Below are 27,862 nucleotides of genomic sequence, written 5' to 3'. Positions count from 1 at the left end.
GCCCAGGGGGTTCTAGAGAGCAAAGACAGTATCAAATGATGGCATTTCAGATACTTTATGGACAATAAGGAAGTTCCTAGGCATATTCAAATTGAGGCGCGGTGCCTTAATCATACCTCATGCGTGCTCACCTGAGGTGACTGCGCATAGGGCTGGCCTTTCCCTATTGCTTATCAGAGTAATGATCCTATTTTAGCTGTTTCTTCTAGAAATTTATAGTTTTCACAGTGTATAACAGTAAGAATAAACTCGGAAATCACCCCTAGGCCAGGGACTGGTTGGTTCTCTCAAATCTTCCCAAGTCTGAGGCCGCACCTCTAACCAGGTCTCAGGATTTGGCGGGGGGGTAGGCCACCATTTACCACCTCCCTGCTTTGACTGCTGTGGAACAGATCCTGGAGCACCTGGAGGGAAATCCAAGCGTCCGCCCACCCTAAGCCAGTTATTGCAGTCTGCAGTTTTTTTAAAAAAATATGCTTTTACTGATTTCAGAGAGAGGAAGGGAGAGGGAGAGATAGAAACATCATTGATGACAGAGAATCATCGATCGGCTGTCTCCTGCGTGCCCTCTACTGGGGATGGACTCCTCAACCCAGTGCCCTGACTGGGAATCGAACTGTGACCTCTGGGTTCATGGGTCAATGCTCAACCACAGAGACACACCAGCCAGGTTGCTGCAGCTTTCTGTGCTTCTCTCCTGACTTGCTGACCTCCCTGCAGGTTCTGCCGCATCCTTTATTGCCTCCAAGTTCCTAACTGAACTTAGGGCCCCTGAGAGCGCCCTAGTTCACACTGACACACAGCCAGATGCTGGGCTGCTGAGAAGGCCACTGAAAAGGTGACAATTTCTTATCTTAAATCCAATAGTTATTACCTGGAGCCCTCCTGGTAGGCATGAGCACAGACTCACTCATTTTAGGCAGGACTTGTGTGATAAGTACAGCTGCTGAAGTGACACAGATCAATAAAGTAACACAGACTTCAAATCATCACCTGAGGTGCTTAAAAGAGGCTGTAGAAAGTATAAAGACTTTCTTCCAGAATGATGGAAATAGGAAATCACCAATAGACAAAGCACAATAATAACTGTTGCAGACAAAAACTATCTGTGAATACTAAAATTAGTGGCAAAGTATGCTAAGAAAAATTTTACATAGATTCCATGTATTTTTGCACAAGACACTTATTAATTACACAGAGAAAAACAGCAATTTGACAATGGAGACACTAAGCAGACATAATCTTTTAAAAAATATATATTTTTATTGATTTCAGAGAGGAAGGGAGAGGGAGAAATAGAAACATCAATGGTAACTTTTCAGTGGTAAGAATTTAGGTAATAATTATTCTTCATTTTGCTTAGCTGTATATTCAGACTTTCCCCAAAATGAGCATATTATTTACTGGAGTAACAAAAATACACAAAATAAACAAAGGGGAGGGGGGGAACAGTAAACACTAGTTTCATCGTTCATAGTGTCATGGGACAAACACAACCTGCAACCAGGAGAGGCACTCCTTTCCTCCCGGGGGGGGGGGGGGGGGGGGGGGGGGGGGGTGGAATTAACACGCGTAATAGGGCTGCTCCCAGGAGACCCTGGAAAACCCCTTTAAGGTCAGTTTGCCTGAGGTGGGGACTGATTCAGTTTGGGGACGTCCGTTCATTCAGCTCCTCATTATGCAATAGGTTGTGAGGTGGAGATTTCAAGTGTAATTGGCAGGCATCACGTGTTCAAGTGCAGTGAGTTTAATTGATTGGAAGAGCAGTTTGCTCTGAGCTGATGCAATAACTGCTAGGGCCGAGAGCTGGCTGAATGTGTGAAATGATGCAATAATTGCCTGCCTTCCACAGCAGCTGAATTACTGGCAGGAACTCATGTGCTTAAAACGGTACTTTGAATGGGTGCTTAGAGAGCACATTCAAATTAGGTGTAAGCGACCAGATCCCCATAACCCAGGGGCACAGCTTCTGTTTCTAAGTGATAAGGGTCGGTGAAAGCCCTAAAGTTTCCTTAAAACAGGCCTGTGGTGCTGGAACCCCTGCGGTAAATGTGCCGAGTCTCAGCTGTCTGTGGAATACTGAGGACCCCTCCCGGTGAACATGCCCCCCAGCTGCATAGCCCAAGATAACCTAGATAGGCTCCCACTCCACCTGGCACATGACCCTAGGGAAAACCCAAGTGTGAGGGGCGGGCCAGAACCTTCTAAAGGTCCCTGCAAGGCTTGGTACTGGGGGTGGGGCAGTGTGAAAATAAACTTGCACACAGGAATTTGGGTTCAAGCAGGAGCAACCCTAAAACAGTCATGAATTCTTGTTCCAAATTCGCTTGTAATAAGTGCAGCACCACGTTTCCTGGCACGGCTTGGCTTCTCCCACCGCCCCGCAGTGTATGCACGTGGCAGAATGCCAAAGCCAGGCTTAGTAGCGCTAGGCGGGAAGGCAGAACTTAGTGATCCAGGTAGGCTGTTCTCGAAGGGTCTGCAAACCCAAGGATACATTTTAGGGTCAAGAGTGCATCTCCTTGAGGCAGTCCTCCTTAAAACAGCATTTCTCATAACGGAGTCCTTGATAATTATTGACCCTCCTGAAATATCTTTGAAATAGGACTATTCTATGACAATGGTGAAATGCAACACTATATGTTTGGCAGTCAGCCACGATTGCAGAAGGTAACATTAAGGACCCAGCAATTTTAGTCTTTTTATGACCAAACAAATCTTGAGGCTCTAGAGTTTTACTTTACCATAGTCATAATAATTTCAGTCTTGAACATTTTAAAGGTGGTATTCACATTTATCCACCATGGCTATTAACCAAACAATAAAAATCTCAATGAAGCCCCCCTAGATCTTTTGACTTAGACAAACTGGCCAGGAGATGAGTGCCTCATTAAATATTAAGGTGACTTCCAAAAATTGGAACTTTGGTTTTGGAATCATTTTTATCAAATGCAATATTTATCTTGGAAATGGATGATAAGACCAAAGGGGCTTTAAGTTCATTTCTAGGTGGCTGCTTCTGAATTATTTTTACTTCCAATCACTGAAAGAGGCCGGCCAAGTTTTCCACTTGTTATTGTTTGGTTTTTGCTTTTTACTATATTTACCCTCTGTCATGGTTGTTTACTTGTTACTAGAGCAGGGGTGGGCAACCCCTGGCACACGTACCAAACATGGCACGCCAGTAACTTTTGCTGGCACGCGAAACCCTCTCTTATAATCTTCCATTTACAATTTTTTTCTTAATATCGACTTTTTACTTTTCAGATAAATTCAGTGTAGGTGCATCTTAGATAAATAAATAATTTTACATAACAAGTGATCTTAAAGACCATAGACATGGATTGACAAGAGAGGGGAAGCGCAATTTCTATGCCTCTGCCTTAACTCTCCCTGCCTTCCTAGATCCGACCAGTGTTTTGGGTTCATTCCACATACGCTTGTGAATCTTTGTTCTCAGTGATAAATTTTGTTAAGTCTCGTAATAGGAGCAGCCTGATGGATGAAAGTAGTAGCTCGTGCATATCTCTGAAGGTCACGAAATATAAACCTGATGTAAAATCTCTGTCATCAGTGATGCAGCAGCAAAAGTTCCGATAATATCAAACGGAGTCATAAAGTTTTCTGTCAGACTATCAGTGTACATGTTTACATTAAAACATAAATGTATTTTTCATCATCATATACTGTGTTTTTGTCACCGAATGAATTTTATTATTTCTTCAAGGTTCTTCACATATGTACACCTTAAGAGATATCAAGTAGGCGTAACATGTTCTCAAAAAATTAGGGTTGGCACGCAGAAGAATTTTGAGTCAGAGATTTTGCTGATTTTGGCACGCACTCACAAAAAGGTTGCCCACCCCTGTACTAGAGAGTCCTTATCAAGTCTGGCACTTGAAGCTTGAGTCCCAGATATGCCAGACCACAATGCAGATAAAACTAGCTTTGAATTATTAGTAACAATCTGGATAGCAGGTGAGAACATAAAGTTCTTCTTCAAAACACACAAAGTTCAAATGTGACACTCGCAGTTAAACTTCCCAAACTGAGGAAGTTTGTAAGCCTCAGGGTCCCTAACGTCCTGTGGTCACAGCCTGTCCTCCAGGAGTGGGAACTCAGTGTCTTGCAAGTAGACCTTCCAACTTCAGGAAAAGCTGGATATTCCTGGCGTAATGGGGCAAGGCAATGGATAGGTGCCAGCTTTCTCAGTTCCCCACCCCGCCCCCACCCCACAAGCAGACTTACCCTGCTCCTGCCACACGCCTACCGGTCAGACCGGTTCTCTGGTTTTGTGTAAGAACACAGGGTGGAAAGACAGAAGAGGAGGAAGGGGAGCCTGTAAATTGGGCAGCGAGGTGTCCAGAGCGACTGAGGCATGTGCGAGAAGGAACTGGATAAATAACAGGGAACTTTAAGAACGCGGCTGGAGATTTCTGCATGGCCCTCATGTGGAACTAGAAAGACAAGGACTTCATTGGTCTACAGACAGCATCTGTCTTTTCACCTGTTTATCACCACATTCCCCCTTCTTCCATTAAGCAGCCCGATCTTCTTTGTGGGGGTCACATCACCCTCAGACTAGGAGGCTTGGTTGGGGAGCTTCTGATCCCTACTCCCCCACCCCGGTTTAGGGGCGGCATGTGACTCCAGCTCAGCCAGTCAGCACCATTCTCCCAGGCATGGAGTTTGGGTCACTGAAAGTCAGTTCCTGGGGTGTGCTAGAGCCGCTGTAAATGACACTGTGTCTAAGCAGGTGGCTAGACTGTGGGCTGTGAACTGGGACTCTACCGGCTCATCCCACTCCCAACCCCCCCACCCCCATCCCTCAGCCTGGTGAGGCCATGGGTCAGGGTGGGAGGGGCAGGGATAGAGAGACAGATTTCTAACAACAGATGGAAATGCAGGGGTGCCTGGAGTCACTCTATCACGGCTGGCTTCTTCTGTCATTATTAAGTGCCTCCTTAACTGTCTTAATTAGCTGGTTTGCAATGGGTTCTGTTCCTTGTAACTCCGAGTTTGCTAATTCGGGGCTGTTTTGATGACATGCTCTGGGGACCGAGTCACCTCGTGCGGCTTCCTCTCACTGACTATTCCCTTGACACAAACAAAATAAATCTCTCCCCTCAGACAGGTGACTTCTGTTAGTTTCTCCTTCTAGCATTCTCTTCTTCAGTCTAACACTTCCAGTCCCTTTATATTTTTATGGTATTTACTCGTATAACACCAAGGTGAAAGGTCAGATGTCAAGCTCTCTCCTCAAAAGGGCGTGGGGTTCCTTGTCTCTGAGTTGCCTTATCTTCGGAAAAATGAAGACTAGTTGAAACTCCTCCGTGTTCACTTAAAAATGTTTTTAAAGGGCATTCTGAGCCAGCAGGGCCCCAAGTCATTTACTACTAATATATAAGTTTGCAAATAGCGTGCTGTAACAATACTTTTCTGTAACTTAGAAAATATAAAAGGTTTCTCTTGAGTAATATTGCTCTCACCCACTGGCCTTCTGCTCTTCTCACAAGAGAAGGAAAAAGGACTAGAGCCAGCAGGACAACAAATGAGTGAACAGTCCTCCATCATTCGTGCTATGGCCTAACGGGTGCAGGGACCACTGTGCTGGACTAGAAGCCTGTCCAGCGGGGCGAGGGGCTCGTTTGCCCCTGTGTTTTCAGAGCCTGGCAATGGTAGGTCCTCAATAGATGAGTAATGAATGAACGATGAACAAACAGATAAACAAGTCACGCATGCTCGGGCAATAAGGAGAGTAATCTGATGCGAGCAAGGTCACCTTGAGTCAGAGAAGGTGGCGGTGGAGTCAGATCATGAAGGGCCCTAAATGTCAGGCAAAAGCATGGTAGAGAGCAGCCTCAACAGTGGCAGGAGAACAGAGCTGACGCATTAGGAGACCAGAACCCTGATCACAGTTCAAGCACTAATGCTCTGAGTCACTGCTTCTTGAAAGGTTTTAGGTTCCTCCCAGATGAGTAAGTCATAACATGGCTTCTTCCCCATTTAAAACTGTGACCTAAGACTTGTAGGCATCTAGTAGGACATGGAGAGCCATTGGCAGCACCACAGCCCCCGTGCCAGATGGCGCTTTCCTATACACTTTTTGGCACATGCTGCCCCATGTCATTCTCCAGCCTGGCCATCCTCAAAGTTGAAGACTATCACATTTCTTATGTGCCTCCCTGATGCCTAGCATAACAATAAATTGGGGATCGTAAACTGGTAACCCATGGACTCTATCCAGCTGCAAAGACATTTAGGTTGGCTATTTTTATGGAAGGTCTAACAGGGAGATTAATGGCCACCCAAAGATGTTCACATCCTAATCCCCAGAATCTGTAATATGATACATTATAAGGCAAAGAGAATTTTGCAGATGTGATTATTTACTTTTTTTAAATAGCAACAATTACTTGGGCAGGCCAAATGTAATAAGGATGCTTAGGAACTAGAAGAGAAAGGTAGGAGAGTCTGAACCAGAGGGATGGCATTATGAGAGAGACTCGATTGGCCGTTGCTGGCTTTGAAGACGGAGAAAGGGGGCCATGAGCTAAGAACTGCAAGTGACCTCTGGAAGCTGCAAGCAAATTCTGCCCTGGAGCCTCCAGAAGGAACAAACCCTGCCAAAACCCGGATGTTGGCCCTGTGAGGCCCATGTCAGACTTCCGACCTTCAGAAGTGTAAGATAATAAATGTGTGTTGTTTTAAGCCACTAAATTCATAGTAACTTGTTATAGCAGCAATAGGAAACTAATATAGGAGGTAAATCTGAATGCCTTCGTCAGTGCAGGCACCTCCCATGTCAGGCCTACTACTTCTGATTGCTCACCACTAGGCTTGATTTTGCTATATTTGTGACCTCTGGTTAAGCCACTGTCATCACTCAAGTTGCTAATTGGATTTTAAGAACATAGAGCTGAGAATTAGGGGAAGATGGTGGCCTTTAACCAGTGACAGAACTCTGGACCTGTTGGTTGACCTCATTTGGTCTCCCTTTCCTTGTTTGTAAAATCAAGGGGCTATACTAGACTATCTCTAAGGACTCTTACTCTAGAGCAGCGGTTCTCAACCTGTGGGTCGTGACCCCTTTGGCGGTCGAACGACCCTTTCACAGGGGTCGCCTAAGACCATCCTGCATATCAGATATTTACATTACGATTCATAACAGTAGCAACATTACAGTTATGAAGTAGCAACGAAAATAATTTTATGGTTGGGTCACAACATGAGGAACTGTATTTAAAGGGCCAGAAGGTTGAGAACCACTGCTCTAGAGTATCATGGTCCTGTGGCTGATTAGTAATGATGGCTACCTTATCACTATCATATAATTTGGGTTTCTATGCTGCAGTGGCTATTACTGCCCAGTGATTGGGATACGAGTAGTTCCCAGCATCCTCTCTGGCCACAGTGGGTGGCAGCAGTCAGCAAACATTCACCAAATGCCTGCCTCAGGCTGGATATGCATCACCTAGGAAGAATGAGGACTCAGACTTTGGTCCCTGAAGTTGCTATTCAGATGCAGTAATAGAAAAGACCAATGACCAGATCTAGATTCTCGGCAGCACCGAAGACATAATATTTGTTAAAGACAGCTGAGCCCTAGTAGTTTTGCTCACAGATCATCAGTCCACAAGGGCACGTACCTTAGCCATAGGCTCAATCTCCGGCCCCGACAAGGGTGCATATGTGGGGCAACCAATTGATGTGTCTCTCTCACATCGATGTTTCTCTTTCTCTTCTCTCCCCCTCCCTTCCACTCTGTCTAAAAAATCAATGGAAATATCCTTGGGTGAGGATTAACAACAGCAACAAAAAAGGCAACTGATAATTGACCAGGATATCATTCTAACAAATTCTATACACAAGGAATGAAAACCCTTTTATTGTCTGCCCCTCGGCTTTTCAATCTCCCCTATTTGCTGACACATTCCAAGGTATGGATATTGATCCTGTAAGTGTTTTTTATGCTTTTCCTCCATCATAGTAGAAAAGAAATAGCAGTATGTATTAAAAATGAGCATTTTTTTTCACCTTTTTTTTCTCCACTGGACTTAGAAGAGGGAAGGAAGGTTGAAAGAGAAAAACAGAGGACAGAATGCAATAGGTGGTGGGAAAGGTAGGCAAGAATGTTCCCAAACTCAGTTCAAGGCACCAACTTGACATTTTCCCACTCTGAGGGGAATTTTATTTTAGGGAGAGAGCGGTGGATTGACCAGCTGTGCTGGGGTCAGGCTTGATTGTCTTCCTAAATAAGAACTTTGCCCAATAAAGTAGTTTTAAAAATGGCCTTGATTTTCCAATTTGTAAAGTCATAAAAATATCTTATAAAAAGTTTTAAAAAATCCCTTTATTCTCATGAAAAATTTCCCAGGTGGTAAAGTTAGTTAGGTTCTACTTCAGTGGACAACATCCCTTCAGGATGTAGCTCTTCAGCCCATACCAGACTCACCAGATCTCCTGCTGAGGGGAGATTGTGAAGAGATGTGAATTGTAAGTTCCTAGAGATGTAACTCACAGCTTCCAAAGAAGGGACAATCTAATTTATCTTGTGACCCTACATATTTATATACTGAAAAGGGGGTCTCCAAGGAGAAAATGTGGAGGAAATGAGCTAGGGTTTCTTCCTTTACCTCCATTCTGAGACACTACAAAGTGTCCACCTGTCTAGAGTGAGAGTGTCCAGGTAGCCATTGAGACATCTACTGTCCAGGTCCACAGGGGGCCATGTTCTGGTGGGTCTCTGCTGCTTGTGTCCTATACTTGGGCCACAGAATGCTTTGACCAGGCTGCCCATGGTCCCTCTGCCTAGATGCACCACACTCCACTTTTTTGGGGTTCTGCTTCCCCCCAAGATGTTCCCCAGAGCTTCATCTCTGCTGTGTCTGGACCCACAGTTCTCTCTCCTCTCCCTTCTGACCCTACAGGGGATGAAACTTTTCCAGTGAAGCTCCAAACTAACCTTGGTTCCTTCAAGATATTCTGTGTTTATCAGTAAATCTTGTTCTCCTTCTTAACACTTCCCAGACTCCTAGGAGTCCACCTGGGGAAAAAAAACCTAGAAATTTTGTAGATCATTTCTATTTTCTAGTCTGCCTTATTCCTCTTGAGGCAAGGAGCATGGAATAGACAGTCAGCTTGAATGAAGGTAGGAGAAAATCTACAGAGGGGAAAAATTAATACCTTAAAATATTACCTAGCCACATTAGGTACTCTTTATTAATGGTAACCTGGAGAAGATTGCCTACTCTTGCCTCTAGAAAAGGGAGTGTCCTGTGAACACAACTTCTTAGTGCTTCTCATCCCTTTCCCAGCACCAAGAATACAAAAGAAGGACTCAATAAATGTTCCGTCTTATCTTCTTTTGGGAATTCAATCCCAAGGTTAAGGTTTTTTGCTCAAAGAGCTAAATTCTTCCTCTCCTGTATCTTACTGTTTTACTGTATAACAAACCAAAAGAAACCCTCCTTATCTCCATTGTCAAACTCCAAAATTCTAGTTTCAAGAATTTGCTTTCATTGCTCTTGAAATACAAATATCTGTTCATCATGTTCAATTTTTTCTATTTTAATGTTTTAATTAACCCAATGTATAAAAATATTATTATTTCAACATATAATCAATATAAATATATTAATCAAATATTTTACAGGCTTCTTTTGTTTTTTGGTGTAAGTCTTTGCAATTTGGTGTGTTTTCTATGGCACATATCAGTCTGGAGTGGCCACATATAGTCAATGGCTACTTCAAATGCTTTTTAAGCACTGACAACTTGAGAAATTGATCTTGTGTTACCTTGCTTAATCCTATATAATAAAAGACTAATACACAAATTGTCCCCTCAGGAATTCAACCCTAGACTGAGAGTTCGATCGCTTGCTATGACGTGTGCTGACCATCAAGGGCAGCATGGAACATGGTGGGCAACCAGCAGCGGTGGTGGAAGGAGGAGGCAAGGAAGCCAGGAGGTGAGGAATCCGATCACCAGCCAGGCCTGGGGACCCTACCTGTGCACAGATTTCACACACAGAGCCTCTATTCTAATATAAAAAGTATAGTGCTTTAACCAGAATGGTCAGAAATAGAATTAGTTACTTGGTACAGCCACCTCAGCTAGGCTCCTGTTATAGGAATACTAGGATTAAAGAGGGGTACAATAAGTAAAAATAAGTTCAAACAGGGATGTCTTTGTATTTTACGTAGAGATTTCAGAATATCAAGTGGAAAGTATGAAGGAATTCATAGTTCAGCCAGAGACAAGGTTCGAATTTTGAAGTACTCTGCACAGAAAGATTTTCAAGTGGATTGTTTCAAAACTGCATTGGTCAGTCAATTGTTTGGAAATTGAAATATATATATATATTTTATTAAAAACATTATAAACTTCCCAGGCAAGTCCAGAGATACTGTGGCTAAAACGAAACAGAAAATCATCAAAATTTTTATTTCTCTTAATGCTTTTATTTAATAAAGAAGAAGCTAAGAAAGTGGTAGCTTCAGACATGTTTGTTCAGTTTCCTGTGAGAGCTGAAATGATATGTTGGACTTTTCAAAGGTTTCAGATGTCTAGGAAATTAGCTTCTTTTATGATGTCCAATTTTACTTCCTTCTTTATTCTTAATCCTTCATTCTTGCCAATAATCTTAGGGGATATCAGCCACAATCATATGCAGTGGAGGTAAGGCTAAAAATCAGAAGGAGAGTGAGGAAAGTTTGAGATACACTAAGGTAACTTGGCAGGAAATTAAAGAGAAATGGGAAAGAGAAAAGGACTAAAAGTGAAAGGTGCACTTGTGATGAAGAGGGCACTTGAGATGTAGTTAATGGAGCTGAGAAATGAGGAAGATGTGCAGTCACCCAAGGAGGATGCAGGATAGAAACGTGCAAAAGCCAAACTCCAAATGCCCTTAGGGGCAAGAAAGGTAAATGAGAGAAGCACGCTGGTTATGAGGAAACAGGAAATAGTGGGGACTGCTGCAAACTGGAAAGTTTCAGGAAATTCTAATTTAATTTTTTTTTTTTGTAACACATCAGTGTGAGCCAAAGCAAATACATCTGCAAGCTGAGATTTGTCTGCTGGCCACCTTTCAGCCTCTTTGGCAAAGAGATTAAAAGCAAGAGATCTGGAGGCAGACTGCGTGGGTTCATATTCCTGCTTAATCACTTGGTGGTCCTATGACCTTAGTTTCTTTGTTCCTACCTCATAGAATTACTGTTCAGATTAAGTAAGATGTCATAGGTAAGGTGCTTTGCATAGGGTCTGGCAGACCTCTAATAAGTGCTCATTGAGCATCCACTAGAACACAACCCTATGGTCAGTCTGTTTGTTGCTCTATCCCCAGAGCCACAGTGTCTGGCGCATGCTCACTATAGAGTACCTGGATGAACAAAACAAAGAGAAGTAATTATAGGGAAGGAATGTAGAGTCATATAAAATTCTTCATACTGACTATGGGGCAGCTCTGGTTAGGGTGATTGTTAGGCTATGTTTTAAGGACTATAGAGTATGATGATCTCATGAACTCAAAAATGTTTAGAACTAGAATGCAAAGAGTCTTGCTTCTGGTCTGTGATGGTTAATTTTACATGTCAACTTGATCAAGCCATAGGATGCCCAGATATCTGATTAAACATTATTTTTTGGTTTCTCTGTGGAGGGTATTTCTGGAGAGATTTGATGAGTGAACTGAATGAAGTAGATTGCCCTCCCCAATGTGAGTAGGAATCATTCAACCTGTTGAGGGCCCAAATAGAACAAAAAAGCAGAGAAAGTGTTAGGAGCAGAAATAGAATAGTAGAGATTAGCTATGATTATAAGAAATATTAATCATGTTCTGTTAACCATGACTGTTTTGTTCTGATTAAGGAGAGCACATTCTAAGCTGGTTGGGAATTGTATACTCAGAGATCCAAGTTAACCTTGGAATACAGTCCAAGAACTGCCTATTATCATGGAAAGATTAACAACCTGGTTGCAGAAACAATGGAGTCCCCTTCTCTCCTTCCCCGCAGACACTGGCCCGTTGCAACCCCCCAGCCCACATTGCCTGTAATCTTGTAACCATTATACCCATTCTTATTCCTTTTGCCTACTTCCCCATGTGACCTTTGTTCTTGTACCCCATATAAGCAGCTGGCTTACAGGGAGGGGTGCAGAGCAGACTTTCTCTCCCATACTGCCATCACTATTTGAACAAACACTCATACAGTGGGGCCTTGATTTACGAGTTTAATCCGTTCAGTGATGGAGCTCGTAACTCAAATTACTCGTATGTCAAATCAAAAAGTGAACGAGTGAGACACGTGATGCTGGGCTGATGTTGTGGCGTTCACTGTGACGTTCGCTGCGCCAACTAGTGGTGAGGTATCTGAAGCTGGCTCGTAACCCAAATTTTAGCTCGCAACTCAAAGCACAAAATCGGCCGAAGGCTCATATCTCAAAAAACTTGTTAGTCGGGACACTCATAAGTTGAAGGCCCCACTGTATATGATTCAACCCTGTCTCTGCTTAGGCTCAAGTAGTGGCAGGCAACCCAGACCCAGTGGTTGTCAGGCTTCAAGGTGATGGATATGTTAATTAACTAGTTGGTAGAAATTCTTTTACAATGATGTTTATGTATATCAAATCACCAGGACGCACACTTCGCGTATCTTATGATTTTATTTGTCATTTATACTTCAATAAAGCTAAAAAATGAGCTCAAGAGAAAGATCTGAAAGGACAAAGCTGTTTCCCAATAATACTGCGTCCCAGAACAAACATCAAAAGTATTTATAGAAACAAAAAAATATCCAGCAACCAACAAGGTGAAATTCAAAATGTGTGCTAGCCAATAAAAATTACCAGGCATGCAAATGCACAGGAAAATGTGACCCATAATGAGAAGAAATATCAATAAAAAACAACCCAGAATTGTCACAGATGTTAAAATTAGCAGACAGAAACATGAAGATAGTTATCACTGTGTACCATATGTACAAAAACCTAGAAGAAAATTTGAATATGTTAAGTGGATACATAGATGATATTTTTAAAAAGATTCAAACTGCACTTCTGAAGAAGAAAACTACAATGTGTAAGAAAAAAAATACTTGATCGGATTAATGACAGTTTAGGCATTGCAGTAGAAAGAGTAATGAGTTTGAAGATGCAACAATAGAAATTATCCAAAATGAAACACAGAAGGAAAAAAAAACTGAAAAAATAGTATCAGTAGGATTTATTCCAGGTATGCAAGCCTGGTTAAACATTTGGAAATCAATTAATGTCATCTATTCCAGTATAGGCTAAAGAAGAAAAATCACACTATCATATCAAAAGATGCACAAAAAATATTTTTAAAAATCTAACATCCATTTATAATAAAAATTCTTAGCAAACTAGGAATAGAAGAAACCTTTCTCAACTTGATAAAGACTATCTACAAAAAAAAACTACAGCAAACATCACACTTAATGGTAAGAAACTAGAAGTTTTCCCATTAAGATTAGTTACAGGGGAGGAATATACCTTCTTACCACTCCTTTTCAACACCATACTGGAAATTCTAGCAAATGCAATAAGACAAGAAAAGGTAGTAAAAGGTATACAGATTAAGAAGGCAGAAATAAAACTGTCTTTGTTTGTAGATGACATAATTGTCTATGTAGAAAATTTGAAAGAATTGACAAAAAACAAACACCAGCAACAAAACACTCTGGAACTAATAAGTGATTATAGCAAGGTTGTAGAATACAGATTAATATACAAATGTTTATCACTTTCCTATATACCAGCAGTAAACAAGTAGAATTTTAAATTAAAAACACAATACCAATTACATTAGCACCCCCAACAAGAAATACATAAATATAAATCTAACAAAATATTAATAAGATCTATATGAGGAAAACTATAAAACTCTAAAGAACAAAATCAAAGGAGAATTAAATTAATGGAGAGATATTTCCTGCTCATAGATGAAAGACTCAATATTGTCAGGATGTCAGTTCTTCCCAATTTGATCTATAGGTTTGATCCAATCTTGATCAAAATCCCAGCAAGTAAACTTAAAACTGATTTTTAAGTTTATATGCAGAGGCAAACAAACAAACAAACAAACCCAGAATAGCCAACACAATATTAAAAAAGAACTAAGTTGGAATACTGATATTATCTGACTTTAAGACTTACTATAAAGTTACAGTAATTAAGTCTCTATGGTGTTGATGGAAGAACTGACAAATAGATCAATGGAACAGAATAGAGAACCCAGAAATAGACTCACATAAATATAGTCAACTGATCTTTGTCAAAGGAGCAGAGGTGACACTGACACCATTGTAAATACCTGTTATCAATAACTGGAAAGGAGCAAAGGGAAGGACAATTTTGTAGGCATTCACTTGTACAGTTTTGCCAGGAAGTTACAGATTAACACTACTCAGGGAAGCCACCCACCTCACTGGGGTAAGGGACTGGACAGGGGAAGAATAGATGCATGCCCAGAAAAGACTGGATGACATATGAAAGGCACTTTCCTGTTAGTCACACCTGGGAACAGGTCATTGATTAGAGTAGGCATGGCCACTGCAAGTGCAGGAAGGTTTAAGATACTTAAGCTTCTACACAAAGGAGTTTTCTCTCTTGCCTCTTGGCATGTTACCCTTGACTCCTGGCCTGGGGGATTCTCATGCTCCTGCATTCACCCACATGGCCAACAGCCAGGTGGACCCCACACACAATAGACTGATGGACACCAGACCCAGCTCCACCATGAAACAGAAACTCTAGACACTGGCTTTGCTTTTAGCTCTGCTGAATCCCCAGATGCATATCTTCCAGGACTGGATTAAGAAAATAGGATTTTACAAACCGAGGGATGTAATTCCACACAAATAAAGCTTTCTACCACATCTCATCCTCCCATAGGGGCCTCCAGAAATGCTTATTCCAGCAGCACCCCAAGAACTCCACTCCCACTAGCAATGGAGAAAGGCAATTCACGAATTCCTCTGATTACAACACAAATGAGCAAGGATAGTCTTATTAACATACTAGAGGCGTGACGCATGAATTCGAGCACGAGTGGGGTCCCGCCGGCCCACCCTGATCAGGGCCGGTGGGACTGGGCCGGCCAGAAGGATAGGACGTGGGAGGTTGGTGGGCTGCCCCGCTCCCAATTGGGGTGTGTGTGGCCGGGCGGCCAGGGGGAGGATCCCCGAGCGGTTGGCGGGCCGGCCCGCCCCCTGGTCGAACTCCGGTGGAACTCCTGGTCGAGGGGGCAATTTGCATATTACCCTTTTATTATATAGGATGGTGCTAGAACACCCACATACAAAATAATGAATCTAGACACAGACTTTACATGCTTCACAAAAATTAACTCAAAATTATCACAGACCTAAGTGCAAAATGCAAACCTATAAAATACCTGGAAGATAACATAGGAAAAAAAACCTGGGTAATCTCAGGTATGGCAATGACTTTTTAGATACAACACCAAAGGCTTGATCCACGAAAGAAATAATTGATAATTGGACCTTTACAAAGGAAGGAAGAGCGCCAGAAACTGGTTGAGTTCCTTCTCTGTGATTTGGGTTTGGAGTTTGTGGGCTTGAAGTTTTTATCATTATTAACAGGACCAACATGTATATTTGTATAGGTTGTACACGGTACACATATATGATTCAACAGTACCAATCCTTCTAGAGTTCAAAGACTCTCTTTTTGGGTGGTAATCTCAAGGAAAGTTTACTAGTAGATAGTCCAAAGAGTATCTTCTTTGCTCTAATATGAATAGTGTATTGGCTGAACCAATTCATAAACTCAGGTTATGAGCTTTATCTAAACAGAAGTGGGCTTGAACAGGTTTGAGAAGATTTCACCTTGGAAAAATATGAGCCTGGCCAACCTTGAAGCAAGTAAACATATTTATTAAGTAATTATTACATTCATGACATCATGCCCAGCATTATAAATGTCTTTATTTACACAGGAACATAGTAGATAGGCAACATAAGCCCTCTGCCCTGCGATTTCTTCATCTCTCAAATACGGATAATATTTCCTATCTTACAGAGTTGTAACCAGAATCAGAGATGGTGCACAGAAAGCCCTTGGCACAGTTCTTGACACAGAGTATTTCACTTTTCTGATACCAACTCACTGGTCTGCCATTCAGCTAGCCTCTTCTCCAGGGGGATGATGGTGAAAGGCAGAAAGACCATGGTCTAGAAACTTTCTAGGCAGAATGTGGTGCCAAGACCAGCAAAACAGCACGTGAGAGCTTTCTAGAAATGCAGAATTTCAAAACTCAACACAAACCTACTCAATCAGAATCCTGTGATTTGTTTACATATATGAATTTGAGCATTGTTCCAGGAAATTGTTCTTTACAGCATTTACCTTTCTAGCCTGGATAACATCTGTAAAGCTCCAAAGTAACTCCACCTAGATAACCTCCCACTCCCCCCACCCACTTACCCTGCCTGCTTCTCAGGTCTTTTGTGCTCCTTCCCAGTCATTTTCTCCAGCAGACAAGAGGAGGAAACATTTACTCAAAAAAGGTAAGCATCAGTGCTGATGTCTGATTCCTGCCATTTGTAACCTGTCTGTCAGAAGGGGAATGAAGTGTCACATATCTGATTTTCATTTGGTTTAGGGCTTCCTTGCCTATTTTTCAGGTTCAGGTCTCTGTATTTTTGTAGCAAAACTATGGCTCACTGCCAAGCATCAAACATAGTATGGGTGGGAAACTGTGGTCCACATAATAAATGCTTTCAAACCTATCAAGAAAAATGTCTAATTAATTCTGTTCTTGAATATCCTCCTAAAAAGCTTTGTACATAAGAGAAAATTGAATGACCAGTTCTTGGGATCTCAACACTGGCTTTAACCTCAGTCTGTAGAATCTGAAGATACAGGACTCCAAGCAGATAACGAAGTGTATTCAGCTGTTACCATTCATTAGGAATGGGAGTGCTTCTGGCTCAAAGAGACTGCATTTTTAAAAATAGCAATTACATAAACAACTAGGAATCTAATAAGTGAGAAGTGTGGTGAAGTCCCCAAGGGACCACCTAATTAGTATTCCCACCCAGGAGGTATAGTCACATGTTGCACTGCTCAAGAGTCTGGACTCTCTGAAAGAGATGGGAATAAGGGATTTGGAGAAGACTGTTAGGCCAACAAGAGCTCTTGAAAAAGCGAATGACAGAGGACACTACCGTTCTGGAGAGATCTCAGACTTTGGCTCTCAGTCTTCATCCAGAGCCACCAGTGCATGTTAAGAATTACTTTGGGGAGTGGCATTTTTTAGTGTCTCTCATGTTTTCCTTAGAGGAGCTTTATGTCCTCTCACATTTCTAGAGAGAAGGATGATATGAAAGTACTGGGGGGTCTAAAAAAACGCGAAAAAAGCCCATTCTGATAAAAGCCTTGCAAATAACTTTAATCAGAGAGGACCTGCCATCCTCTGAGAGGGAACAGCAACAGGAGCTCCAAGAGTGGCCCAGAAAAAGGCGCCTGCTGGTTTGGTCTCAATAGCAACTCAGGAGCAGAATGTGGTCTAGACTAAGAAAATTACTGGGGGGAGGGGCGCCGGGGACTAGTAGGAAAGCAAGCGTAGGGGTGGGAGGTCCCTGGGAATGTCAACAATGATCTGTCCCCAGAGAGAAACCTCCCGTGTCATCTTTGCTCCTTGAGTGGGCCTCTGCCACCTATATCTGCCACACTGAATTACTCTAGGTTGTTCCCATGTTTCTTTCTTTGACCAGACTAAGACTCATGAGGAGTTGGACTGAGTATTGAGTCTTACTAATTTTGCATCCCTGCTCCCTATCAAAGAGACTAGAATATTAGAAATTTCAGTGGGGTTCAGAGGCAAAGGCCACTTTACCACTGCCACTAGTATACAGACCCCTTGACTGTCATCACCTTGCTGATGTGGTTTTCAGGTAAGGTATCTATCATGGAAGTAGAACACCAATGAAGGAAAGATCTGGGTAAAAAGACTAAATTAGAAACTCAGTTACAAAATTGTTATGGTGATTTGGTTGAGAACCTGAGAGCTAAAGCTATAATTCCCTGATACTCAACTAAAAAATCACAACCACATTACTGCTATGGACTAAATGTTTGTATTCCTTCAATGTTCATAGGTTGAAATTCTAACCCCCAAGGTGATGGTATTAGGAGGTAGATCTTTCATAAGACTAGTGTCTTTACAAAAAAGACCCAAAGAGCTCTCTTGCCCTTTTCCATCACATGAAGTTACAGTGAAAAGATGTCATCTATGAACCAGAAAGTGGGCTCTCACCGGACACCAAACCTGCTTGTGACTTGATTGTGAACTTTCAGCCTCCAAAATGGAGAGAAATAAATTTCTGTTGTTAATAAGCCACTCAAACTACAGGGTGGAGCAAAAATAGATTTATAGTTGTTCATATGGAAAATATAATAGTTAATAAATAATAAGATAAGAATAAACTCTGTTTCATGCACCCACACTGTGAACCTAGTTTTCCCCACCCCAGAGAGTATGGTATTAGAGAAATCCAAACTACTCTATTCAGCTGTTCATGAAGGAAGTGATCTGCTTTCTTGGGAGTGTCCTGCATGTTCAGCACAACTGAAGAGTTTTTATGCAAAAAAATCATGTGTTAGATTGTTTACAAAAATGGCTTCAATTCTTCACCCTTCCCTGTACCTGTATCTGTTGCAGTGGACTCTGTGGCTCCTCCCATCTAGAAGTGGAGTCTATTTTCCCTACCCCTTGAATCTGGCCTTGTGACTTGCTTTGGCATAGAACGTGATGGAAGTAATGGTGTGCCAGTTCTGAGCTTACGTCTCTAGAGACTTTGCACATTTCCACTCTCTCTTGCAATCATGCCACTACTATGTAAACAAATCCAGGCGAGCCTGCTAGATAATGAAAGACATGTGGCCTGGTCACCAGTTGACTCAGCTGACAGCCAGCCAACCACCAGATGTGTGAGGCCATTCTAGACCAGCAACTCAAGAAATAGCCAAATTGATACATGTAGAATGTTTAAAAGCTGTTTTTCACTCTGGGCCAATAACTCTGCTAGTTACTTTCTACCTTCACTCAGACCGGATCTTCAATTATTTTAATATTTTAGAAGAGTCAAGGGGAAAATGATCATATCCTCATATTTTTCTTGACGGAGACCTCGGGGATAAGATCAAAAGAACTGATCCACTTGCAAAACTGATTCTTTCCAGGTTTACTGGCAATTGGAAGCAATTGATAATAGAAATATTGACGTTATAATTGCATGCTAGTCAGAGACCCTACTAGCCTGACATGCTTTATACTGAAGAGAGAATATGCATGCTTGCGAGGCTCATTTACAAAAGCAACTTAATCTAGGGGCTGAGCTAATACCAAAATGGCAGAATCAAGTGTGTCACTATTAAGAGTTATGGTAATAAATGTTTTTTTAGTTAGAATTGGGTTCAGCTGCGACAGAAAGACCCAAATGACTATAGTTTAAACATGACTGCAGTTTATTTATCTTAAATAAAAATCCAGAATGGAAGATTAGGATTTGATGCTTCAAGGTGCCAGGGGCTCAGACTTCTATTTGGTTGCACTGCTATGGGCGGCCTTGATTCCATAAACCAATGTGGCAGCATATGCACTCTAAGCAGTAAGATTAAGGAAGGGAAGGGACTCACATCCAAGTCCCCCATAGTTAAGCACACAGACACAATCATGGACCACGAAGGCCAGCATCTTATTAGCCTATTAGTCACCAGGCACATCTAGCTGCAAGGAAGGCTCAGACGGGAATCTTTACTTTGAAAGGCCATGTACTGAATTAAAAATTGGATTACCATGGAATTGGAAGCCAACTAATAGTCTGTGCTGCCGAATGCTTAATATCATCACGTTATAAATCTCTAAGGGCTCTCAGACGACTTGGGTTTCCAATTATGTTTATATCTCAGTTGTTTATAAACCAGAAAGCAATTTCTCACAGAAAGAATGTTATTTATGATGGTTATGTTCCTTAAACAATAAACAACACTTTTTTTTAGCCTACAATGTCTTTGAAATGTGGTTTTTAAATCTATGCTCAATAAACCCTTATTTTATAATTTCAAGGGGAAAAACACATTCCTAGTGACTGCAGATCTAAAAAACAGAAAGAGACCTCATGAAGCAGCAAAGGGTCAAGGGAAAGAGGGTTAAAGGGTCAAGGGAAAGGGTCAAAGGTAAATGACCTCTTGGGTCAGGAGGGTACCCTACATTTGCTTTGGAGAATATCAATCTTCCTGTCTAGGGCAGTAGGCATACACTAAGGTACTGATGTGGAACACAGGGACCAATGGGCAATGATCTACTCTGTCTCATTTTAACCTATTCATCCTTTATTTTGGAGAAGAAACTGTGTTCTTGGAGTCCACATGGCCCTAGACATGCTTACAAGATCCATGAAGATGGGTGCAGTGTTGAGCTATCCCAGAGCCTGAGGCAGTCCTTTGCCTTCACTCTGCCCCAGTTCCAGCTTTCACCAAATGGAACTGCAAAGACATTCAGCTTCCCATGCAGTCTAGTCTTTCACCAAGTCCATAACTGGCCTCATCTAAAAAACCCCCAACTGTGTGTATGTGATAAACCCCTTCACACTTCCAGACGCAGAGACCAAGAAGTAGAGAACAGGGCAAGAGAGAGAGAGAGTGACAGAGTAAAATATGAAAATTCACAGCCGTTGAGTTCTGTCATATCATAAACATTCTAAATTGTGGAGGACACAGACCATGAAGGATTTCCAACACGCAGATCTCCAGCATGATTTAATTTGGCAGTTTATGTTGTTTCCTGCTCCCATCAAACAATTCACCGCTGCTGGCAGATGTCTTTGCTGATTATTGCTGGGAGCCTTGCTACTTTGAAAGCTATTGATTAATGCTTCCATCTTCCCAGCCTTAGAAGCCTTTTCACTCAGCTGCTTGGGAGAGTTGATTAACAAGCCTCCTTCATATTTCCAAGCCCTCTGAAAATCCATGTTAGGCTATATAGACCACACGGGGAAGAGAAATCAAGGTTTTCAAGGACTAGTTTTAAATGGGCTTAACTTCTTTTTTAGTCAACTGGCATGCCTAATGATAACATAGCCTCCTTTTAGCTCACTTTCCAACAGGCAAAGACTAGGTAGCCTTTTTACTTTTTATTTTTTTGATATCATAAGCAGACTACGTTTCTTCTAAGAGGTTGAATTTTAACTCAACTTTGATCACAAGAAGGTCCCAGAACTTTCCTTTGGCTATGAACAAAATTACTTTTTCTACTGAGTATTACTAAATTCATGGTCAGCAGGACAAATATGTTCATTACCTCTCCTGCCACTTCCTGTGGGAGGCTGTAATACTATAGACGCTACCAAAAGGTTCAAGAATAGGAACAATTTGCATAGATCCAGGATGACTAAGCTACACAGAGGGCTCACAGCAACTGAGACACACGGTATAAGATCCAGGCTGCTTCCAGCAGAGCTAGGCCTGCCTTCTCCTTCAGCAACCAAATAAGATATTTCTTAACTTCCCTCTTTTCCCCTTGGCATTAAATACTATCCCAAAGCCCTGCCCTTAGATTCTGGTGCCTAATCTTCCTTTTATCCCAAGGATATAGGAACATTTATTCAAAAACATGTTCTCCATTGAGTAACATTTTGAGTAGCATTTCTCACACCAATAATATAGGTGAGTTGGGTTGTCTCCTTGGAAAAAGCAGGGGTGATGCTCATAATATTTGACAACACAAAGCATGGCAGTCATCAATCCAAATGAGTGTTAGGCACTATGCCAGAACAATACAGACCCCAGAATGTCAGCCCTGTCATGAGTGGGGGACTTCCCCTGGTGACCAGTCTCCAGTTTAGAATATTCATCCCTTGTTTCCATCTCTTTTAAACAAGGGGAGATAGCTCTTTGTTGCCTAGGGCTCTTTCTTGTAGGAGATTCATCCTTCATCTAGAGCAGCGGTTCTCAACCTGTGGGTCGTGACCCCTTTGGCGGTCAAACGACCCTTTCACAGGGGTCGCCTAAGGCCATCCTGCATATCAGATATTTACATTATGATTCATAACAAGAGCAACATTACAGTTAGGAAGTAGCAACGAAAATAATTTTATGGTTGGGTCACAACATGAGGAACTATATTTAAAGGGCCAGAAGGTTGAGAACCACTGATCTAGAGGTTTAGTGAGCTTTTAAAAACTTGGTTAAGGCCTAGAATCTATTTGTAGATTCCAAACACATTCATCATTTGCAGAATGCCCCTTCCTTCCAAATCAGTCACCAAGGCCTGTCAATTCTACCACCTACATAGTCCCCAGATCACTCCTGCCTTTTGTCCCCTCTGAGACTGAGGGCAGGCATGCATCATGTCTTGTCAGACATAATTAGTCCCTTAGGCATGCCCTTCCAACGGAGCCTGCACACACATACAGGAAGGGTCTTCGAAGCTCAAATCTGATTGTGTCACTTCAGTGCTCAAAATAATTAAATGCTGCTCTGTAGTGAGATAGGGTATGTGGCAAAAGGACTGTAACTAATAAGGGCTACAGGAACTGTCAAGGATATAGTAAGACCAACCCCCAAGGATTTATGTCTTAGAACCAGCAGAGACCAGTCAATCCAACATGGCAACTAATTTCATCTTTCGGGTAACCCTTAGCCTCAATATACATTCATTGTAATACATTAGCATATGAAACCAAACACTCCAAGCCACCAGCCACCAATGGAAATGGAAAGCCCATGTAGGGACACAAAATGGCCTTGGAGCTCTTCAAGAAACCTCCATCCCTTTCTTGGAAATATCCTGAATATTCCTTTCCCTTACTGAATGCCCTTCCCCTCAATTAAATGAGCCTTAATAAAACAATTAAATCCCACTAAGGAAGTGCTGCTCTGCTGGTAGAGTAGCCACTCTCTGTCTCACTCCTTCACTGATAAACTAACTTTCACTTTAAACTCTATGACGGCTCAAGTTTAAACTCTTTCCTGATCACAGCCAAGAACCCACAGTGGGCCCCAAAGCCTCAGGTCCTGGGACCCCAGAAGGCCTACAGGGGTCCTACACTTTGTGATGTGTCCCTATGATATTCCCTCACTCCCCAATCAAAGGCCAAAGCTCTAGCCAAGCCCAACTACTTGTTCCCTGAAGGCACAGTTATTCCTCACTTCACAAACTGCATGAGCTGCTCTCTCTCAATCAGGAATGTGGGCTGGAAGCCTTTTCTGATCTCTCCGGGACTTTGTTCTCTACAATCTCATTGAACTCACCTAAACACTTTTATTGAGGTACTTTTTATAAGTTGCACCCTGTATTTTTGTCCCAACACAACATTTCCACAAAGTGGTGAGACCCCAAAGGGTGGTAACCTTTAGTCATTTATGAGTTAACTAGAGGCCCAGATTTGTGTACTGGTGGAGTCTCACGGCCTGGCCTGTGGGGATTGGGCCAAAACCAGCAGTCCAACATCCCCGAGGGGGTCCCAGATTGTGAGAGGGCGCAGGCCAGGCTGAGGGACCCCACCAGTGCACGAATCCTCCCCCCTTCCCTCTGAGACTCATCAGTCTGTTCCATGTTTCCATGCCTGTGCGTTGAGTGTCTGTCCTCTGGTGTCAGTGCGCATCATAGCTACTAGTCGAATGGCCACTTAGGCTTTTATATATATAGATTAGACATTTACACCCAGATTGAGTGAAGTAGTTGAAAGAGTGTGGCTTTAGGGTCTTAGGAGGACACGTTAAATGAAATAACCTTGGTTAATTCACTTAGTCTTTTAGGTTATAGAATATGACATTGTCATTTTTATAAGAAAGAAATAATAAAATCAGCAATTTCATATAAACTTACTATAAACCAAAATCTCCTGCCCTGTGAAATGTAGCTATTAGTCCCCACCTGCCAAGTCTGCTATGAGATGGTTTAGCACTGAGGTTAAAACTTGGGTGGCAAATTTAGAACTGGGTTAGAGTTCTGAATACAAACTGTGCATGACCTTGGACAAGTTATTTCACCATTTTGGACCTCAGTTTCCTCATTTATAAAATTGGGTATAATAGCAATGCCTTGTTCATAGAAAAGTGAGAATTAAATAGTTTGCATAAGAGGCTGAGTCCACAGTAAACTCTCTAAATGGCAGTTATTGTTGGCAAAAACAATGATATATATGGCTCACTGTAAAATGCTCTAATTTCAATTGTTCTGTGTATAGCCTAACAATACCACCAATTTGTAATCTGATTGCTTTGTTGATGAGACAATCTTTAGAGCCCGAATACCTTCCTCATCATTTAAAAGCCTCCATTTCCATTTATATTGATCAGAATCCTTGGTGGGCATGTCTACATGTTTCCTTCTCTTTCTCCTTCACGTCTGTAGAGTCCATGGACCACCATTATGACTTCAAAAGGTTGGAACAGAATTACTAGAAACCCTAGCACCTGCCCCAGCCCTTTTCTCAGACTCCCATTAACTCCTGAAAAAGACAAGAAAGTATGAAGAAGCAGTGCTTGGCTCAACCTACGTGGCTCAGTGGTTGAGCATCAACCTATGAACCAGAAGGTCATGGTTTGATTTCCGGTCAGGGCACATGCCCAGGTTGTGGGGTCGATCACCAATGCGGGGGTGGAGGGGCATGCAGGAGACAGCCAATCAATGATTCCCTGTCATCATTGATGTTTCTCTCTCTCCCTTCCTCTCTGAAATTAATAAAACATATTAAAAAAAAAAAGAAGCAGTGCTTGGACAGGCATATGAAGAGGCTATTTTACTTGCAAGGCAACTGTGAAACCACCCCTCATCCCAAGATGTGAGATGTAAGATGACCATGCTCCTCTGTGGGATGTCTCCGGGGTTGGCCTCTGTTATAAGGTCACAAGGAGCCCCAAGCCTGGGTTTCCTAACTGCCTCACCCACTGGCCCTGCTCCGTACTCCACAGAGCAATCTGGCCTGCTCAGGCCAGGCCCAGCATCGTAAGGCCCACATTTTATGCACATTTTGCAGGCATACCTCAGAGATACTGCAGTTTGGTTCCCGACCACCACAATAAGCGAGTTTCACAATCACGCAAGTTGTAATCTTTCTGCTGGTGGAAGAGTCTTGCCTTCAATTTGTAAAAAATGCAACATCTGTGAAGTGCTATAAACAAGGTACTGCTTTTTCCTGTTCCCCCTTCGCTGGCCCTTCAGCAAATGCCCATTGGCTTTGGAGCACGTGCCTCTCTCCTCTTACCTACTTCAGAAACAGTCCTGTGATTGCCAACTCTTCTCTGATTTTGAGGAAAAGCTGTGTCTTTCTGAAAGCCTTTACATTAATGTTCCCTGGAAAGAAAGACATGTATTTCCCAAGGTGATCCAAAGTCAAAGTGAGGTGAACCACAGTGCCGGTCTCACTGAACTCACCCTCCCCTCCAGAGCTTCCTCTGACTCTGGGTTAGAGGCGATGCTCCAGGGGGAAGCAACCGAGGCCTCTGCGCCCTTGCGTCACATCACAGGGGCCTCAGGCGGGCACTGAGCTCTGGCAATGGCCTGCCAGCCCCCAGCTCTGCAGCCCTCCTTCCTGGCCATCACTGCTCTCCACTCTGGACAATTCTGTGCCTGGGAAGGTAAACCCCAGGAGCCTGTGCGCAGCAGCTGGAGCAATTAGCTTCCTCATTCTTGCTGCTCGAACCTGGTTTGGGCTCTCATCCTGATAACTAGCTTTCCCATGAGGTGAACAGTCCCCACTAGCATTCGCGTGACATGACACTGCATTTCTAGAGGTGAGGGCCTGCCTACCTCCCACCAGCCCTTCTGAACACCATGGCTTCCATCTTAAGACCCAGCCAGAACTAAAGAGAACTCTCTGCTACATGATGTGGTACAGTACGGGGAGCTGCTGGCTCATGGCTGGTGGGTGGCAGGAGAAAGCGTGGGGACAGAGAAGGGACAACAGAGGAGAGGAGAGACACAGAAGAGGAAAGAAAGAGTGGAAAAGAACATCCAGGGGGAAAAGAGGGAAGAGCCAGCAAGACACCAAATGGCACAGCTGTTGGGAATCTAGTACTTTTCTTCTCAAACAGTTTGAGACTGAATATAACTTGATTTTACTCACCTGATTCATCGGGGACCCCTCTTCCCTCCTCCCTCGCCCTTTGCCTGGGCCCCAGGCCTCTGAGAACAATGCCAGTAAGAAACAAACAGCTACACTCAAGCATTCCTTCTCAGCTATTCATTTGTTTTTCACACAGGGTGTGCACCTGTGAGGCAGCAAGGCCACTCCTAATTACTGCCTTAAAAAGTGTCTAGCTCCTTCTTACATTCTTGCTTCGCTTTTCACTTTGCCAAAATGCAAACCTTGGAGGAGTGTATCTTCAGTCTGGTCACAGTCACTGTGACATCTTGGTCCACCAATGGTGTCCCTAGCGTTGTGCCCACTGGGTCCTGGCAGCTCTATAGGGTTTGTTCTGAATTTCATTCTGGGACTTCTGTTCAAGAATTTTCTCTTGATGCGATTAGTTTTCTTTTTTTTTTTTTTTATTGTTTTATTGCTTAAAGTATTACAAAGGGTATTTCATATGTGTCCTTTTTTCCCCCCGCCCTTGACAATTCTTGGTCTATTCAGAAAGCATGCAATATACAGTATATCGGTTATCACAATCTTGTTAAAGTTAGAATTTGCTATATCTCTTCTGTTTCTATCACGATTTCTGGCAGGATTTTCTTCCTATAGCACTCCATTTCTCACCGCTGCCACTCTAGGATCTAGATATGCTAACAATAAGAACAGCAAATATTTACAAAGAACTTATCTGGCAGGCACTGAGCTAAAGACTTTATAGGTATTGTCATTTTAGTGATATGACAGAATCGAGATCCTGAAAAGCCACTGACTGCAAAAACACCTGTAAATGGTTCATAAAATATGACAAGCAGATCTGAGCTGGTGAGAAAGAAGGAATTCCCTAGTGGGAAAACAACAATGGAGAAGAACCAAAGCCCGTGTGTCAGCAAGCCTTAATGGCCTTGACTGCCCTGGGGTGTTGCTTGACCTTCCTAAACAAGGAATTTGGACTTTAATAGCCACTTTGGAAAGGAAGGCTAAGCCTTGAGCTCACTCCGGGTAGAAAGGTGGGCCTTGAATGCTTGTATTAGGAAAAAGCAAAGCTAAAAATCAATTATGGAAGCATCCATGTTGAAAATTAGGTAAAAAACTGCAAATGAAATCCAATGAAAGTAGTAATAAAGAGCAGAATGCACACAAAACAAAACACATGTACGACACCTAAAGATAGAGGCCCAGAGGGTACAACTTCAGTGGAAAGAGGGGGCTAGAAAAACTTCTGTCCACTGGTAAAGGGAAACTGCAAAGAAACTTGCCCATGTTGGCCTGCTTCTGAATTGAAAAGCAAAAAGCTCTTAGAATGTACAAACATGGGCCTGTGCTGGCTCAGGCTGAAATAGGCAAACAACAAGCAAAGAAACAAGCACAAAAGGAGTCCTTGCTTGGCAAGGGCCCGGACACAGGACATAACCGCCACACGGGCTGCATCCACTCACCATCCGAAGAGGCCTGAAAGCTGCCGAGTCCAGTCATTCCTCCAGTCTCCAGCGTCTGAGGCAGCATCCATCCTTTTTAAAAAGTGTGGCGCTGGAGCTAATTGCATCAGCATCACCTGGCCCTTGTCAGAAATGCAAATCATTGGACCCAGCTCAGGCCAGCAGATCAGGACTTCTTGGCGTCCAGCACTCTACTCTGTGTTTAACACGCCCTCCGCATGATTTATTTTATTTTTTTTTTATTGATTTCAGAGAGGAAGGGAGAAGGAGAAGGAGAGGGAGAGGGAGAGAGAGTTAGA

This window comes from Myotis myotis, unplaced genomic scaffold (genome assembly GCF_014108235.1).
Source record: "Myotis myotis isolate mMyoMyo1 unplaced genomic scaffold, mMyoMyo1.p scaffold_m19_p_11, whole genome shotgun sequence".
NCBI classification, from domain to species: Eukaryota; Metazoa; Chordata; class Mammalia; order Chiroptera; family Vespertilionidae; genus Myotis; species Myotis myotis.
This window is presented reverse-complemented; position numbering follows the sequence as displayed.